At 37.1% G+C, this 16,958-nt stretch overlaps 1 protein-coding gene across 1 annotated transcript in view; it reads right to left on the reverse strand.

Annotated features, from left to right (window-relative positions):
* The window catches only part of LOC109621271 (heterogeneous nuclear ribonucleoprotein R), a 107,159-nt gene extending 92,111 nt beyond the window's left edge, over positions 1-15,048 (reverse strand). The window contains exon 1 of the mRNA XM_062843374.1: positions 13,266-15,048. The gene's annotated coding sequence lies outside the window, so the exon portion shown is untranslated. The remainder of the gene's footprint in view (positions 1-13,265) is intronic.
* Between the last annotated feature and the right edge of the window lie 1,910 nt (positions 15,049-16,958).

Here is a 16,958-nt window from a genome sequence, read left to right on the forward strand (position 1 = left end):
GTTCAAATAAAAACATGTTAACATGCATGTAGTATTTCTTTTTTTTTGGTAAAAACAGCTTTCCCTTTTTTCATTCAAGTATTAAACCTTATCAAACTTCGGAAGATGTACAGCTACATGTGGGCGTTACTCCTGTTCTCTTAGTCACGTGTTTGTTTTAATCCTGTTGAATTCGAATTTGGCGTCAAATGCTTCCCAATCAAATTGAATTATACGTTCAAGTTTCAGGCAATTTGGTCTAAATGCTTGAACACGAAAAAGAAGAAATTTCATCACAAATCATGACGAATTATTGAAATTTAAATTAGATCAAAAAAAATTAAATATATTTTGAAAGTTTAATGCGGCTAATAAAATCTTTTGTCGTCTCCTGTGCGCCATTTTTGTAAATTTTCAAACAAAGTTTGTAAATAACTGTCAGAAACTATCCATTTGTTCTTAAAGAAACTGTTGAACATAATATTTCGTTTATTTTGGAACAGTTTATGAGTTCCTAAAATATTAAATTGAGAATAAATTTCATCAGAAGAGTGTTATTCTATCCTCGCGTATTCAATGAGATTCTCAAAATTTTAATAAAAATATCTACAAGAAAAACTACTATTCTTGCTCATGATAAAGCAACATATGTAACACATGTAAATAGAAACTTAGGTTCATCAAGGAGAACTTCTTTCACCAATCACTGACTTTGATTGATGCAAAAATCCCTTGAATTTTGTTGTGTTATTCGGCTGGAATTATTATTAAGCTAACTTCCATGAACTCTGACAAAAAAATCAATGATTCAAATTGATCTAGGTTGCAGAGGAAAATTCGAATTTTGGACCCATAATTACGTCCCTCCCCTTTATCAATTTGATGAAAGTCTGTGTTCTTTTTCTTTTATTTATATCTTTGAATTTATAACTTTTATACAATTTTGAACTCCAGCTTTCATAAAGAATTTCGTTCTACAAATCCAACAAAATGTATTAGTTTTTCATACCATACTGCCAAATATTAAATTTCAAAATTTAAAATCGGTTCAGATTTGAAAATCAGAACAAAATGCCCATAGAAAGAGTTTTTTTATTTTCAAAGTATCGATTTTATCTTGTTTATCTAATCGGGAAAGATTTACTCTCCGATGCGTTCCGGGCCATTCCCAAATACACAATTTTTAGAAGAAAGAATTTAATGTTTCATGTATAAACACGAAAAAATATGCAATTTTTGACTCGATATTTTTCAATGTGAATGAGTTTTTGGTACTTCGCTTTATTTACTTTTGCACACCGAACGTTTGGAAATGGCGTACAATAAATAAATTTATTTTTCAAAAAAATCTAATTCGATAATGTTTTTGTTTTGGACTGAAATCGAAGATATTTCAGAATATTGGAATGACTTTTATAAAAACAAAAATCTGGGAATAAGATTTATGGAAGATTTCAATTTTGCGTAAACTTTACTCTCCGATTTTTTATTATTATTTCTGGCCTTAAAATTTCAAAACAAGCTGAAAGAGACTTTTTTTTAATATTTTGAGAATAGATGGATAAGTTCTTTGTACAATTTAAAAAAAAAAATAACAAAGATATATTTGTGCTACTCAACCGTACGTTATTAAAAAAAAGTCTATTATTGTTGACGGAAGAGTCACGAAGTATACGAAATTCCTTTCAACAAATCAAATCATCAAGTAAAACTTTAAATCCCCTCTCTCTTATCACTGACTGCCTAAGACCAAAGCTCACACTTGGGGTTGGTAAGCCGATCTTTCCTAAGGTTGCTTGGAAACTCTCAGATTTTTTTATATTTTTTTTTTGTTTTTCATGCATTTCATTTTCTATTTCTAAAAGAAGTACAGCCAGGTTTTAACCAGACTTTCCACTAAGGATCCTACTATGAAAACACACCTTCTAGGAATCTCATCCGAAATAGAGTTACAAGCTTCTCGAATGCCCATCAATTTATTTTAAGATTTTTACGACGAATTTTTCAGGAACGTATTCCCTAATTCTTAAATGAATTAATTTAGAAATTATTAAAAAAAAAGCTTGTTTCATCTTTCCAGTTGTTTTTTTTTTGGGAATTCTTCCCAACATTCAGAGGTAGTTAGTCTCAGCGTTCTGGAGGAATCTCTCTCAGGGTTCTAGGATAAATCCTGTCAGGATTCTGGTTTTTATGAAGAGTTCTGGAAGAATTTTTGTAAAGATTTGGCAGAAATCATCCCGAGTTTTTCATACCTTTCAGAGTTTTTCAGAATCACTCTCAGGATTTTTGAGTTATCCTTCTAAGTTTTGTGGGGGAAATCCATCCCAGATTTCTGGGAAAGGGGCTGTCTATAAGAATCCATACCAGATTTCTGGGAATAAGCACCCTCTGTAATACAATTTTTTTTATGTGAAAATCCCTCTCAGGATTATTATGGAGGAGGACCTCCAGGATCCAGGAGGATCTCTAAAAACTCTGGGGTAAACCTTCTTAGTAATCCGGAGTAATTCCTGTCAGTGTTCAGTGGGAGAATTTCTTTCAAGATTCTGCGAAAACAACTCCCTAGATTCTGTAACAATCCCTTCCAGGATTCTGGTGAAGTCTTTCTCAAAATTCTTGGGTCACCTCTTCGCAGTTCTGGGGGAGATTATTGCTTTTTTTTCTGGCAGAATTTCCCACAAGATTCTTGTATAATTATTCTCAAAAAATCCTAATGACGAAGAGAATAAACCTGCCGATAATACCCTAAGCTCACGGTTCCCAACCTTGGCTCTCGCGACCTCCCAGTCCGTCGTCACCGCGCTTTTCGTAAAACAATCGAAGCGTGCCTGGAAGCGGTTGGGGGGTCGCGAAGTGAAGGTTGGGAAGCTATGCCTAAGCTAACCTTAATTTTTTATCAAATTTTTATGTCAAAACACACATTTTAACATATATGTAAGTGGTAATGGAGACAAATTTATAAAAAAAAGTCAACTGAAAACGTAAACATTGAAACAGTTTCAGAACATTGATTTATCACAAGGAAACGTGTGGACTTTTTAAAATTTTTGGGTAATTTTGAAGTTTTACCTAACTTTCTCGAAATATGTAATATGGTGAATTCCAAGCACATTTGGTTTTTTTTTTAATTTTGAAACAAAATATTGATGTATAAATTCTTTATGAAAGAGTACCTTTTTCTGCTTGACAGTTTCATTTAGTACAAAATCTGACGAGAGTTGATTCAACAATTCGTTTTAATACAAACTTAAAATTTATTTTAAAATGAACTTTTTCTTTGTGGAAAATGTTTTTTTATTTTTACAAAAAACATGTTTTTGAAATTGTGTTTAATTCTCAAATATCCAACCCCGCTTTAGACGGGCTATAGTTTGGGTATTTTTGTATTTTTTTATTGAAAAAAAAAGGTATCCCTAATAGGCTTGCAGAAAAATATATAAAAGTGTAGGAATGTTAAAATAAATAGAAAAATCAAAAACCCAAAATTCACAAAATCGCGAATTAAAAAGAATCACCTTCCAAAACAAATTTTAATCGATTTTAGATGACGAAAAATGGTATTTAGATCAAAATAAAAAAAAATGGGTATTAGAGGGTTAAAAATTATTTTGGTAGAAATTACAAAAAAAATCCACCAGGAAAAAATATCAGGATATACTTTGATCCTTCCTCTAAACTTCTTATTCTTCTTCTTTATGGCTTTACGTTCTCACTGGAACTTGGCCTGCCTCTCTTCAACTTAGTTTTCTTTTGAGCATTGCCATAGTTATTAATTGAAGGGCTTTCTTTGCCTGCCATTGCATGAATTTGTATATTGTGAGGCAAGGACAATGATACACTCGTGGAGCGGATCTGGTTGGATGGTTAGATCACTTGACTATCACGCCGAGGACCTGGGATTGAATCCCACCCCCGACAAACTCACAAAATGTGAGTTCTTCCTTCGGAAGGGAAGTAAAATGTGGGTCCCGAGATGAACTAGCCCAGGGCTAAAAATCTCGTTAATACAGATAAAAAAAAATGATACACTATGTCCAGGGAGTCGAGAAAGTTTTCCCGACCGGAACGAGAATCGAACCCGCCGTCTCCGGATTGGCGATTCACAGCCTTAACCACTAGGCTAACTGGAGACCTCTCTAAACATGATTTAAAAATATTGCTCAGTTAATTAATAAAAATATCAAAAACCAAAATATGAGGAAATCTAGTTTCGCCCTAAGCACCCCCATAGTAGAACCTCCCAGCTACACTAGTGTGTACACTAGTAAACTAGGCAAACGACGACGACGACTCCGGTCGGATGGACGAGCGAAAAGTGCATTCTCGTCGCGATTCGACCGTCGCCGTCGTCGTCGTCGGACAGTCGCACAATTGTAGACTACATTTGTACATACGGCCGGCATCAGAACTGACTGGAATTGCGCGCCCGTACAGAAAATGAGGCCAAGTCAATATTAGCACTCATCACTTTGTCTATTTTCTTTTTTCTGTATGTACTAGAGGAGCTTGAGACGCTTGAGACTGAGGTCGGCGGACGACGGTAACGAACGAGCTGCAACGACGACGCCACGGAATGCAGCTGCCAAGCTGTCGACGTGGCTCTGCGTCTCCTTGTCTAATTCTGCGGTGTGCAATTCTTCATCTCCGACGGAGTAGTCCTTGGCTGGGGCCCAGCCAGGGGCGGTGTGGATGCATGTGCAGTATGCATGCATGCATCCGTGCATGCATCCATGGCATGGACCGAATGCACTCGAACCGGTCTTAGAAGCCGCACCCTATTTTTAATTCGTTTAGCGTTCGGTAGTCGGTACAGTATTAGTGTACGGCGCGGCACGGACGGAGATGTCTTCTAGAGGTGTTCGACGAGGGTATGGAGCCGCAGCAGCGGCTCGCCGATGCACAAATTCTAAGATTACTTGTCTAGTAGCAGCAGGGTCGGCGCGGGGGTTTTAGGAGATCGCGGCGGCTGCGATGATCATGATCCATGATGACGACGACGGACGACGATGAAGATGATGAGTTATCGCTTCGCTGGAAATGCCAACCCTCTATCTCTCGCAAATTAGTAGCCATGGATCTAGAATGTTCGCTTGCAATTGCAATCCGTTCGTTGATTGTAACTGGAAGATGTGGTTGGCATTTACAACAACCAACGTGGCGATGGAAAGTATGTCATACGATCATGGTATGGCATGGACAAACGATCGAGTCGTTTGTCTAGGATCGGCTGATTGTAGAGGGCGTTCCGCATTTGGAGATGAAGAATTTTCATGTTCGTGTGTGATAGAATGTCAACAGGATAGAACAAATTCTATCAAAAAATCAACTTTTGAATGTTCTACGGATTACAAATGTGATAATGACATTTGTTTCCTTTAATTTTATTCTACTACGTTGTTCAGAGAACTTGTTACAAACAAGTATATCTTTCAATTTGTGCTAAAAGACTTAATTTTCGATAAGTGTCGTTATGGTGTCGTTCAAAAATAGTCGAACAGGGTATATGTACCATTCCTTGGCCTAATTTGCAAGCCGCCTTAACAATTTTTACCATAACTCATGAATTAATTGCACTAGAAATAATATGTCGACCCTATTACACACTCTAGGCAATGCATGTTTCACCAATTGGAAGTAAACTAACATGAATATTCAAGAATTTACTTAACCTTCCGTAACTCGCGCGGTTGACTACCTGCGTTAACACCACGCTAATGCTGAGTACAAAAAGCGAGATTTTTTTAACGTGTTGTACAAAATACAACAGCGCGATTGCTCGTGGGTTAATTAAGTTGAAAAGATTCGATACGATGGTATGCAACGTTGGTCTATAGTACAAAAATTGCCCTATTAGTGGATACAACGTTGGCCTATAGCTTTCTATGCACTAGAACCACTTATTATCTCATTTTTTCAATATTTCTGCTGAAGTATTATCTCTGTTTGTTCACCAATCTTACGTGTAAATTACATTTTCGGTGCCAAGTTTTCAAAAAACTGTAAATAAATTACTTAAACTAAAGTTCTTTCTTAGTTTATTAACGAAAACAACGCAACCCCATTATTGTGTTATATTTTTACAGTAACCGTACACAGAATCTTTCTTCCTGTTCGTTCTTCCTGGTTCTTACGCAAGCAATGTTGTTGACGTCACTTTATCGGTGTTATTGACGTCACTTTACTGATGGGCCAAGATTTGGGTACATAGTGAAAAAAATGTCCTCAATATTCGGCCCACATTCAATTTGTAAAATATTTATTATTCGTTGAAAACAAATATACAAGTTCAAAATAGCGTCTTTGCCCGTCGCATCAAATGTTCAGTTATTGAAAAGTCAGTTCGAAAAGTTCCAGAATCATGCCATTTATGATCATGTGTATTGACTACCCACTAAGCCGAAGAATCATGGCGTCTACAAAAGCTAAACAAAGTGACATTTTCATTCAGTTTTAATGCTCCAAAGTGCTAAAATTGAAACGAAATGTTACAGTTGTTTGCCGCATAGCTTTTCCGATATCCAGTTATGCGTGTTTGTTTGAGTTTTTGGTTAACGTTGAGATAGGCCGAACGAGGCCGAAATTGATTTGATTTTCCTCTTAATTTCAATGGATTTGGCTGAAATTTTGACCAGTTATTTATATGGGGATGCCAATCAAAATATGGGGGTGGATTTGAGAATCAAAGAACATTTTTGATAAAGTGGACAGGCGTATTACACATTGCTCTTCTATATATTCTTTTAGATGGTTTATCTTGTATTCACTTTGGGATCCTTAACTACCTTGAGAACTTCAAAGATTTAACAAAATCAAGGGCAAATCACCTGCACAGAAATTTCCATAGAAAACATTTATGTATACAAATTTGCTAAGGTGAACTTTTGAGAAACTTCTACAAATTTTGAGATGTCAACTCTAAACTCTACCAAAAAAGTACTTAATGAATCCATCAGATTTGGTTTTAACGACTTCAGTGACCATTTTCTCTAGAACTGTCACCTGAAACGCCAACTTCAGAAAATCCACTGTAACATCATGTTCACATATTCTATCAATGATTTTAGTAGAGACTTTACGAAGAATTGTGCCAGCTGGTTGTTCAAACATTCTCTTGTATTTTTGTCAAAAAAAAAAAAAACATAAAGAATCTTAGATATTCTTTTAACGTTTTGCCGCTTACAATTTTCTGTTCAAATCTTCTACAACCGACAAGAATCTCATTTATAATTCACTTACAATTTTTCACAAAGATTTTGGAAATTCCAGCTTAGCGTCTCCCCGGAATTCTTTTAAAATAACGCTAAAAGTTCCGTCAGAAATTTGCACTGCATTTTGCCTAACAATACCTGCACAAAACTTTTCGAGGATGCTTTCAGTTTTTCAGAAAGCTCTCCAAAACACCATTCATAGATTATTCAGAAATGTTTCAAAAATAGTTTAAAATTAAATTTTATTAAATTTAAATTTCATTAACATAAACACGAAAAGGAACTTGCGAAGGTGAAGTTCTTCAATGGAATTCTTCTGCATCAAAATTCCTGAGAATTCCAGGATGTTTCCAGGTACAAAAGCATTCCCTAAAAATTCCCGGTTTTCCAGGCTGGAATTATCGGTTTGAAATCCTAAAGATCTTAACATACAAAGGGACGGATTAAAATGTTCTCACTTAACAGAAACATGCAAAACAAAAAAAAAAATTGTGAATAGAAACTTTAAGTAATTATTTCATGGAGTATTTCCGAAATCCTGTATATGTACGTCCGGTCAAAAAAAGTTATTCGAAATTTTTAGTAAGGGGTCATCTATAGAGTATGTAATGCTTAGCCTGTAAGTTTTCTAAAGGCGGAGGTGGGGTTCGTAAATTAAAAATTTCACCGTGACGCACTTAATGCATGCTCTCTTAAAGACAAAGTAGTAAACTATCACTTGTTTGAGCTTTTAGTAGTACTTTTTCACATGAAACACTAGTTAAAATAAAAAAACCTTCATTATTACTTCTCCCCGAGCAGAGGAGAATATCAAATTAATAACAACGAAATCACATAACAGGTTTTTTACCTTGTTTTGTTATTATTCAATTATCAAGGCATAGCTCTTCCATAACACATTTTGTTGGACAATCTCATTTTGTTATAATCGAGCTATTGATATAAATTCACTCAATAACATTTCAATTACATGTTTTGTTGAAGTACAAGTTTTGGTATTGTTGTACTATTGATCAACTTTTCAACATTAGCACAACAGTAACAAGTTTTGAAATCAATACAACAATTCGATAATAATGACCTGTCCTTTTGTTTTGTTTTCATTTTTGTACACAGTTAGGACGGAAATTTCTGAAAATTCCTTAAATAATATTCGGAAAAACACTTCGAGGTTCTGGAGGAGCCCTTCGATACCCTGCAGAAGTCTTCAAAAAAAAAAAAACTCCTGGCGCAATCTTCTTAAAAAATTTCAAAAGATCCTTTTTTTCTGAGCAATTATTACAATTCTTGGCAATTTTTTTTTGAAAAACTCCTGGAGAATTCTTCGGAAATTTTAGAGAAATCTTTAGGTGAAATTCGGGACAATTAAACACGGGAAATTCTGTAGAAATCATTGAAGAGATTCTGTTCATAACCCTGGAGGAGTTTCTAGAGGAGTCTTTGAAAATCAGTGAATGATTTCGTGGAAGAACTCTCGGTGAAATTTCTGGAAGATTTTTCTTTTACATTCTTTTAGAATGAATTAAAAACTGAATATAGTATTTTTCGATCATTCAATGGATTGTTGCTCATGTTATTGGTGGGTTTGTGAGACAAAGTGAATAATTTCATATAATAAGTATCATTATTTTCTTAGTAACGATTTTGATATCATAATAAATTTTGCTTTCCGATTATTATCAATAACATATTAATATCAAAGTTTGTCATTGAAATATTTTCCAAATTTACTGTTATTAGGTTGTTATTGAAACTAACAAAACAAGTTAATAAAATGGTTTTCCAAGATAATTTTTTTGTTATGATATTTGTTATTTTTTCGCTTATGACAGACAAGTTTATAACATAATATGTTATGTTAATAACTTAAAATAATCGATTCTATTATTCAGTTATTTTACCTAAATAATACAGCTCCTTATGCTGTTGTTATTCCCTTCTTTAATTTTAATTTTGAGATTGTTTCCGAAAGAATCACACAACCGACAGTTTCTTGTCAGTAACAATACACGCGAATATATTCACTTCTAGTTCTGGTTAACTTTCAATTTTGCACAACAATTTGACACGAGCAATTTTTTTCCATCAGTTCTTTATTTTTTTATTTTTTTTATATTATCCCAAAAACTCCTAAACATGTTTATACACTAAATTTGACTTAACTCATGTTGCAAGTAAAACATGTGAGCCTTCTCAAGTTTTAGAAACTTGGGAGACTGGTCTGTGAGTATTGAATTTCAAAACTCAAAAAAAAAAAAAATATTTCGAAAATTTATTTATGTTCGGTAGAATTCGGTACAGCCAGAATTCTCTTCCACATTTTTTTAAGCTAAACTTACTGAACTGTGTATGAAAATGGATCCAAAAATCAAAAACCAAAATGAAATTTTTCATTGAATAATAGCATACTTTTCTTGAACATAAAAAAATCGGTTTTATATAGTTTATTTGCCAATGAACTTCAGTTTATTATTCGAGGCAGGAACTCCAGGTCAATTTTCTAAATTCTGGATTATTTGGGAAGCTTTGTCAGGAAAAGTCTGAATTCGTGTGGAAAACCTTACACATTTCGCGCAAAACTTTTCAAATTCTGGAAGAAAGAAAAAGTGTCTGGACTTTCCAGTTTTTTGTTAAATGAGGATTAAAAAATCTGGAAATTCCAGATAAATCGGGAAGGTAGGTAACGCTGATCCGTGGTCGGCCGTGACGTGATGGAATTCGAAAAAAATAATTGCACTGTGGATTAAAAAATGTTCCTATGTGGCGTACATGGTTAAGTTTAACGGTAGAAGCGGGACACAAAATCAAAAAGTAAAAAAAAACAACTATTACCCGATTGTCAACGGGAACATCGAGCAGAACAAGTGAAGAGGATTTACAGCAGCGTAACAAGGGTTGTCAAAAAATCGGAAAGACACAGGACGAGGTGGAGATGATATTCCAGACTCGGGCTGGAAAGTGTACAAGACTAGATCTAGGAAGAAAATTGGAACATTTTGTAATTTTATTAGAAAAAAAATGATCGGCGTTAAGTCAGACCGGACCATCTGTTTTTCAATGATTTCAAGAAAATGTCTTGCAAGCACTTGAAATTTCAAATCTCTGGCATTATTTTCAGAAATATTATTATTCTTCTATGTAATGACACATCTGCATCAAAATACCGTCGAAAAGTTCAGGTTTAACGAATTTCTCTGCTTATATTTACCAGCCCTAAAAATCGCGTAGTCCACTCTGATCGCCGACCATATGTATTGTTGTATTGTGAAGAAAGCATTGCAATGCGATGCGGTGTAAATGTCTTTAATAAATGAAACAAATATAAAAATAAACTAGTGGGATTGTACTCTTGGTCCATGTTTTGTGGTAAGAGATAAAAATCGGAATACGGCTTCTATACTGCATATAACCGCCGGCTTTAAAAAATTACATGCGCCTGGCCAGATAGCAAAATTTAAAAAAACATTATAAATCATGCAGTTTATTCTATTGATGACACAAAGAAAACACATGTTTTAGGATGCATCCTGTTTTCCGAAAAGCAAGTTTATCCACCAAAGTGGTAAAAAAAGATAAAATATATTATTTTTCTGCCATACAGTAATGAAAACAAAAAAAAATAATCATTTTCATGTTATGAAGCATGCAGTAACGTTCATGTTTAAAACAGAAACATCTGATAAAAGCTGTAAAGGAACTAGTTTGGTTTTGTGGAATACATTCCCATTCACTCCATTGAAGGTTTTTGAAATTATACAAAAAAAGTTCGACAATTTTCAAATTAACTGCACTTGCATCACACTAATTCACATCATTTTTTGTGCTTGGCAAGCTGATGAACATTTTTGGGTAGAATCATGTCCCGAGTTCAAAAACGAGAAGGAAAAAAATATAGTAGAACTTGAAAACTTTACGAATTTCCATACAAGGCTGACTATTCGAAATCGATTTGTGTTCTTTTTAAGCAAAGTTGTTCCTTTCATACATCTCATTCTCCGTACCCAACGCATTGATTGAGCTGAAATTTTAATATTAATTCGCTTTCTTCTTATATTTTGAATGTTTAGAGAAAGTATTTCATCTTATTTAAAAAATCAACACTTCTTAATATTTTGAAAAAAAAATAAAAAAAAATAAAAAGAAATGTGCTTATTCATTTTTTGATTTCCATCAATCTGAAGCAATGATTGTTTCGGATTGTCGAAACATATTATATTCAGCTTCTTAACCATGCAAATAGATTGTAAGTTGGCTTTTTTAATTTAAGTAAATTCCATTGAATTTTAGTAAATTCCATATTTTTTTGAAAACTGTAAAGCTCGAAGAAATAATCAAAAACTTCAAATTTTTGTAACAGGGATTTGAAATCAGCACGTATGTTTTGGTCGTTGAAAGAAGTTCACGACTTTCGTTTGATTTGGTAAACTACTGTAATTATAGCAACTTGCTCTCCAATTGAAGATAAATATTACAAATAGCATTAATTGAATAAGTATCTCAGGAAATCTAATGATCACAAGCGAGGCTGATGAGTAATGGCGGTACAAGTGTGATCAAATTTCAAAACGAAGGAGTAAACACAAGCCATAATTAAATTAAGAATGCCTCATCAGGATGACAAAGCCGCGTACAATAGCAATATTCTGTAAACTCTTCTATGAAACGCCTAATACTTTGGAATCCGTTTTCTCACAACGATGTGTCCGCTTGAAATAGAAAAATACGTGTAGTTTAGAGTAGGTGGCCAAATCGGGACCTCGAACAAGTTGCGTAAAAAAACTAAAAAAAAAGTTGCATTACACAGATCTCAAAGTACACAAAACAGAATGAGGTTATGTTTCGTAATGCACATTTCTGTTGAGGTTATCTATGACTGCACTTTCCATACTCTATTTTCGCGGTGCACCATCCTCTTGCAAGCTCGCTTAAACGAGCAGAAAAAGCGGGCCTGCGACGTGTTGGGTAACCGCGAAAACTTAGTTCGGGAAGTGGGGATCTATGGAAATGGTTGAAAAATTGAAGTGTTATATGAGGTTCCGCAGAACTGCGATAACCCATTCTTTAGAGATGTAAAAAATACAATTGCGGTCGTTTACAAGGGACACACATCTGAAGGTTATCTTGGTTGGCGTATGGAATACTATGTAGCATCGTGTAGAATATGTAAAAATATCATTTTTTTTAAATCATTCTAGGTTACTAAGAAGAATCAAAGGTCAACCAACGGATGTATGGTGGAAAAGAAGATTGATATACCAACAAACCGCATAAATGTGTTGAGTAACTAAGAGAAATCGCATTAAATGTCCCTTATTTTGAGATTCGGGTCATAAAATTAACCATACAGAGAAATTATCAAGGAATTTATCAAATATAAAATTAAAAGAAAAATAAATAAAAAACGCATTTTTAAAACTCGATCTTTAATGTTCAAGTATTTTCCGTTAATTCTCAGAATCTACAAGTTCTAAAAATTACGCAACCAGAAGAATCAAACAGCAACGAATGAATTAAAGGAAGATTGATATTCCAACGAATCACATAAATTGATTAAGTAATTTAGACCTCACAGAGAAATCACAAAAAATAAAAAAAAATAAAAAATATAAAATACAAAAAAAAAAAAAATTTGATCGTCCAAGTCCAAGTATTTTTCATTATTTTTCAGCATCTGCAAGTTCTGACTTCAAGGTGGTTGTGCAACGAAGATGCATTTCATAAATGAAAATTCGAAATTACAAAATATAAATTGAAGTTCAAGAATTAAAACCAGTATGAGGCTAACAAGAAAACTTTGGATCCAAAAATCTTGATGATTCTTTAGCAACAATTTCTTAGTTTAATGAGATTCGAGAAAGCTTTGAGAAATGCCATGAAACCTAAATTCTATTATTTTGGTTTTATGATGGTTTTATGAACGTTCTTGAGTCTATTTGATTCGATGAAATGATATGAAAATTCGAAATTGTAGTGAAGATGACGATCGAGTTACCAGACCATCCACAATTTTGCCCAAAACTCCCATTGCAGGCCACGCCAGCCAGCCACGTGTTTCCACTTAAGGCAATATCCACTTACCTCTTGCTCTAGTGTTGCTGCTGCTGCTGCAGTCGGCACTGCTCGACAACGGCTGACTGGATTCCAATTAAGCGTAGGCGGTGGTAGTGGCGATGCCTGGTGATTGTACACCCCTCGTTCCACGTCGTAATTCAGGTCTCGTGTAATCCTCCGAAATCAATCGTTGGTTCCGGGGGTAAAATCCGGGTAATTTTTATCGGTTGGGGTAGGGGTTTGATTTTCCGATTTTTTTTTGGTGGTGACTGCTGCCACGTTTTTTTGGCGCTGGACTTCTTCGGGAGATGTGCAGGGGGTTTTCCGAAAATCGTAGAAATGCTGTGTGTGTTGCACGAATCGGTCCAGCCGTGTTCCGGAGGGTTGTTATGTGATGTTCCGTATGTTTGGGTGTCCTTCCCTCTCGGGCGTTACTTGACCTTCCGATGAGATTTTTGAGTTTTTAAACCAATGCCAATCTTAGCTATGTGCGAAAATTTGCTGCCAGCCTTTGGCGACATTGGACACGTTGCTGTACTCCTATTATGCCGGATGTGGAAGTGACCACGACGGTGGGGATTCCATTCACTGCGTAGGGATTGTTTGAATGTTTCTTCTTCACTAAAACGGTTGTTTGTTCTCCTTAATGTTTCACTTTTAGAGGGGGGCACTTGAATTTGTCACTTAAAATTTTCCGATTTCCGTAATCACTTGGAATCAATTTGGCTGCTTTGTCTCGGGAATAACTCAACACATTATAAATGCACTCTCTTTGTTCTTGCTGCTCTATCCCGTACAGCAGGGGGTGTTTTTCGCTTGCACTCCCACTCACATACACACTTCGGAGCAATCCTTTTTCCGCTTGTCGAGGTCGGGAAAATGCTTTTTCCGATAATCAACTGCAGCAGCTGCGCTTTTTATGTAATCACTTTCTTTGTTCCCGCACTCGTTCGGGGGCTCCAATTTTTCTTCCGAGAACTCCACTCTTCACCGTAGCCTTACACACTAGACTTAAACGGATCTACGTAGAAGGTAAATATAGTGTATTATCCAAAATGCTCTTCACACACTTCTGTCTGGCCTTAGCGCTAGCAAAACTTATCCTAGGCACTAGAAGCTAACAGCTTACGCCTCTAACTCGCACGCCGATCAACAGATCTAACAACTAAAAACCACAATAAAACTTCTTAGCCCTAAGAAAAACAAAAAATCTACATTGACTTCAGCACTCTCGAGGTGTTTTTCTGCCTTTAATCACACTCAGTCTTCTCTCCAGTCACATTTCTTCTCTGCTAGGGCACACAAAACGCGGAAAAAATCACAGTCTCAGTGTCTCACTATCGCCCAGCTGCCTCGCCTCTAGTAAGGAAGGAGCTGCTGCTGCCGGTGTCCACACCACACGCACGGTACACGATCGAAAAAATTTAGCCACACCTTTCCGAACCGAAATTTTGAACTCGAATGAGCCCGGATTCCTATATCTCGGTTTCGCACTGTGCTTCGCTTCGCCGCGCTTCGTCTCGCCGGCTCTCCCCTTCTGCGACGTCCTCGTGTCCTCGTGTGGACCCGATCGAGACCCCGATCCTCCTCGTCTCTCCCCTATCTATAGGGATGCAAATTTTCACACTTCCACCGAGAAAGGGTTCGGTAAAAAAGCGGGTCGCGCGCGCGGTGAATGCAACAGCTCCTCGCCGATAGGTACCACTGAAGAAACCAAAAAAAATCCTTGCCTTGCTCACACAGGACACCTCGTCACGCTCGCTGGCTACTACCGCTCTGGTGACGACCCGGACTACTGCTGAGGGATCGACTCCGTCGAACGCCGAAAGAAAAACCGAGGGAGCCCGCGTGCTTCTTTGTGTGCGGTTGTGATCGGCAGAATTTCCCAGCGACCCTCGTCCGAAGAATCGCGAAGAACCACCGCTCTTCCCTTCCCTTCCTAACTATAGTAAGCTAGTAGTGGTACGAAGGATGCGCGCATCTTGCCCACTCGCTCGCTCGCAAAACCGAGCACTCACACACCCCTAGATTCCGTTCGTTGCATTTGCACCACCAGTCAGCAGCAGTGTCGCGCGTCGGGGTGGTGTAGTGGGCTCACGAGGTGAGGGGGTCTCTAAACGCCGGCCGGGTCGGGGTCACAGGTGTAGTAGGGGCTGCTGCCTGATGGGCGGAAGGGAAATGCATCGCGCGCCGAGGCGACGACGACGACGACGACGACGAGAAGGTTTATGATGTGTTGGATGCACAAGCATTAACCGACGACGAACGGACGGGGACGAGAAATGTTTGTTTTTCGGGTGAACGTGTGAGTGGATTTGGCGAATCTTGCACAGGGAACGATGGAGACTGGCATCGACGACGACGACGACGACGACGGCAGTGGTGGATGCAGTTTTGCCGAGATGTGGTGGTTCTAAATTTTGCTTTTTTGTTGTTCGCGAGATAATGAAGCTCTATAATCCACTGATGGTCTTTGTTGGAAGTGGATTACAAATGCAACCTGAATGCACTGAATGTTTTTGTTGCGAAATGTTTAGATGATCTAGGTACCATGCGTCCCCCCATTCAACAGCTTCATTGCTGAATAGTTGTTACAGTAATGTACTGAAACCTAGACTGAAACCTTCAAACCACAACAACTCTTGTATAACGAGTTCTGGACGTTTATATCTTTAGATTTCAGTCAATATTGCCAAAAAATGTGACAGAAATTATTTAGAATCAAAATTTTGCTATGAGTTTCATCAGAAATTATTGTGCAACTTTCATATAGAACCAGCTTGGAGCAAAGCCCGGGCACTTTCTTGTGAATTTTAACCAGGATTAGTTCTTTACTCATTATAAGTGTTATGATGTACAGTAATGTCACCGTTAACCGCTCATTTTGGCAGAAGACCAGAAGACCAGAAGACCAGAAGACCAGAAGACCAGAAGACCAGTAGACCAGAAGACCAGAAGACCAGAAGACCAGAAGACCAGAAGACCAGAAGACCAGAAGACCAGAAGACCAGAAGACCAGAAGACCAGAAGACCAGAAGACCAGAAGACTAAAAGACCAAAAGACCAAAAGGCCAGAAGACCAGAAGATCAGAAGACCAGCAGACCAGAAGACCAGAAGACCAGAAGACCAAAAGACTAAAAAACTATAAGAGCAAAAGGCCAGAAAAGCAGAAGACCAGAAGATCAGAAGATCAGAAGACCAGAAGACCAGAAGACCAGAAGACCAGAAGACCAGAAGACCAGAAGACCAGAAGACCAGAAGACCAGAAGACCAGAAGACCAGAAGACCAGAAGACCAGAAGACCAGAAGACCAGAAGACCAGAAGACCAGAAGACCAGAAGACCAGAAGACCAGAAGACCAGAAGACCAGAAGACTAAAAGACCAAAAGACCAAAAGGCCAGAAGACCAGAAGATCAGAAGACCAGCAGACCAGAAGACCAGAAGACCAGAAGACCAAAAGACTAAAAAACTATAAGAGCAAAAGGCCAGAAAAGCAGAAGACCAGAAGATCAGAAGATCAGAAGATCAGAAGACCAGAAGACCAGAAGACCAGAAGACCAGAAGACCAGAAGACCAGAAGACCAGAAGACCAGAAGACCAGAAGACCAGAAGACCAGAAGACCAGAAGACCAGAAGACCAGAAGACCAGAAGACCAGAAGACCAGAAGACCAGAAGACCAGAAGACCAGAAGACCAGAAGACCAGAAGACCAGAAGAC

Source organism: Aedes albopictus, unplaced genomic scaffold, assembly GCF_035046485.1.
Source record: "Aedes albopictus strain Foshan unplaced genomic scaffold, AalbF5 HiC_scaffold_18, whole genome shotgun sequence".
In the NCBI taxonomy this organism is placed as follows: Eukaryota; Metazoa; Arthropoda; class Insecta; order Diptera; family Culicidae; genus Aedes; species Aedes albopictus.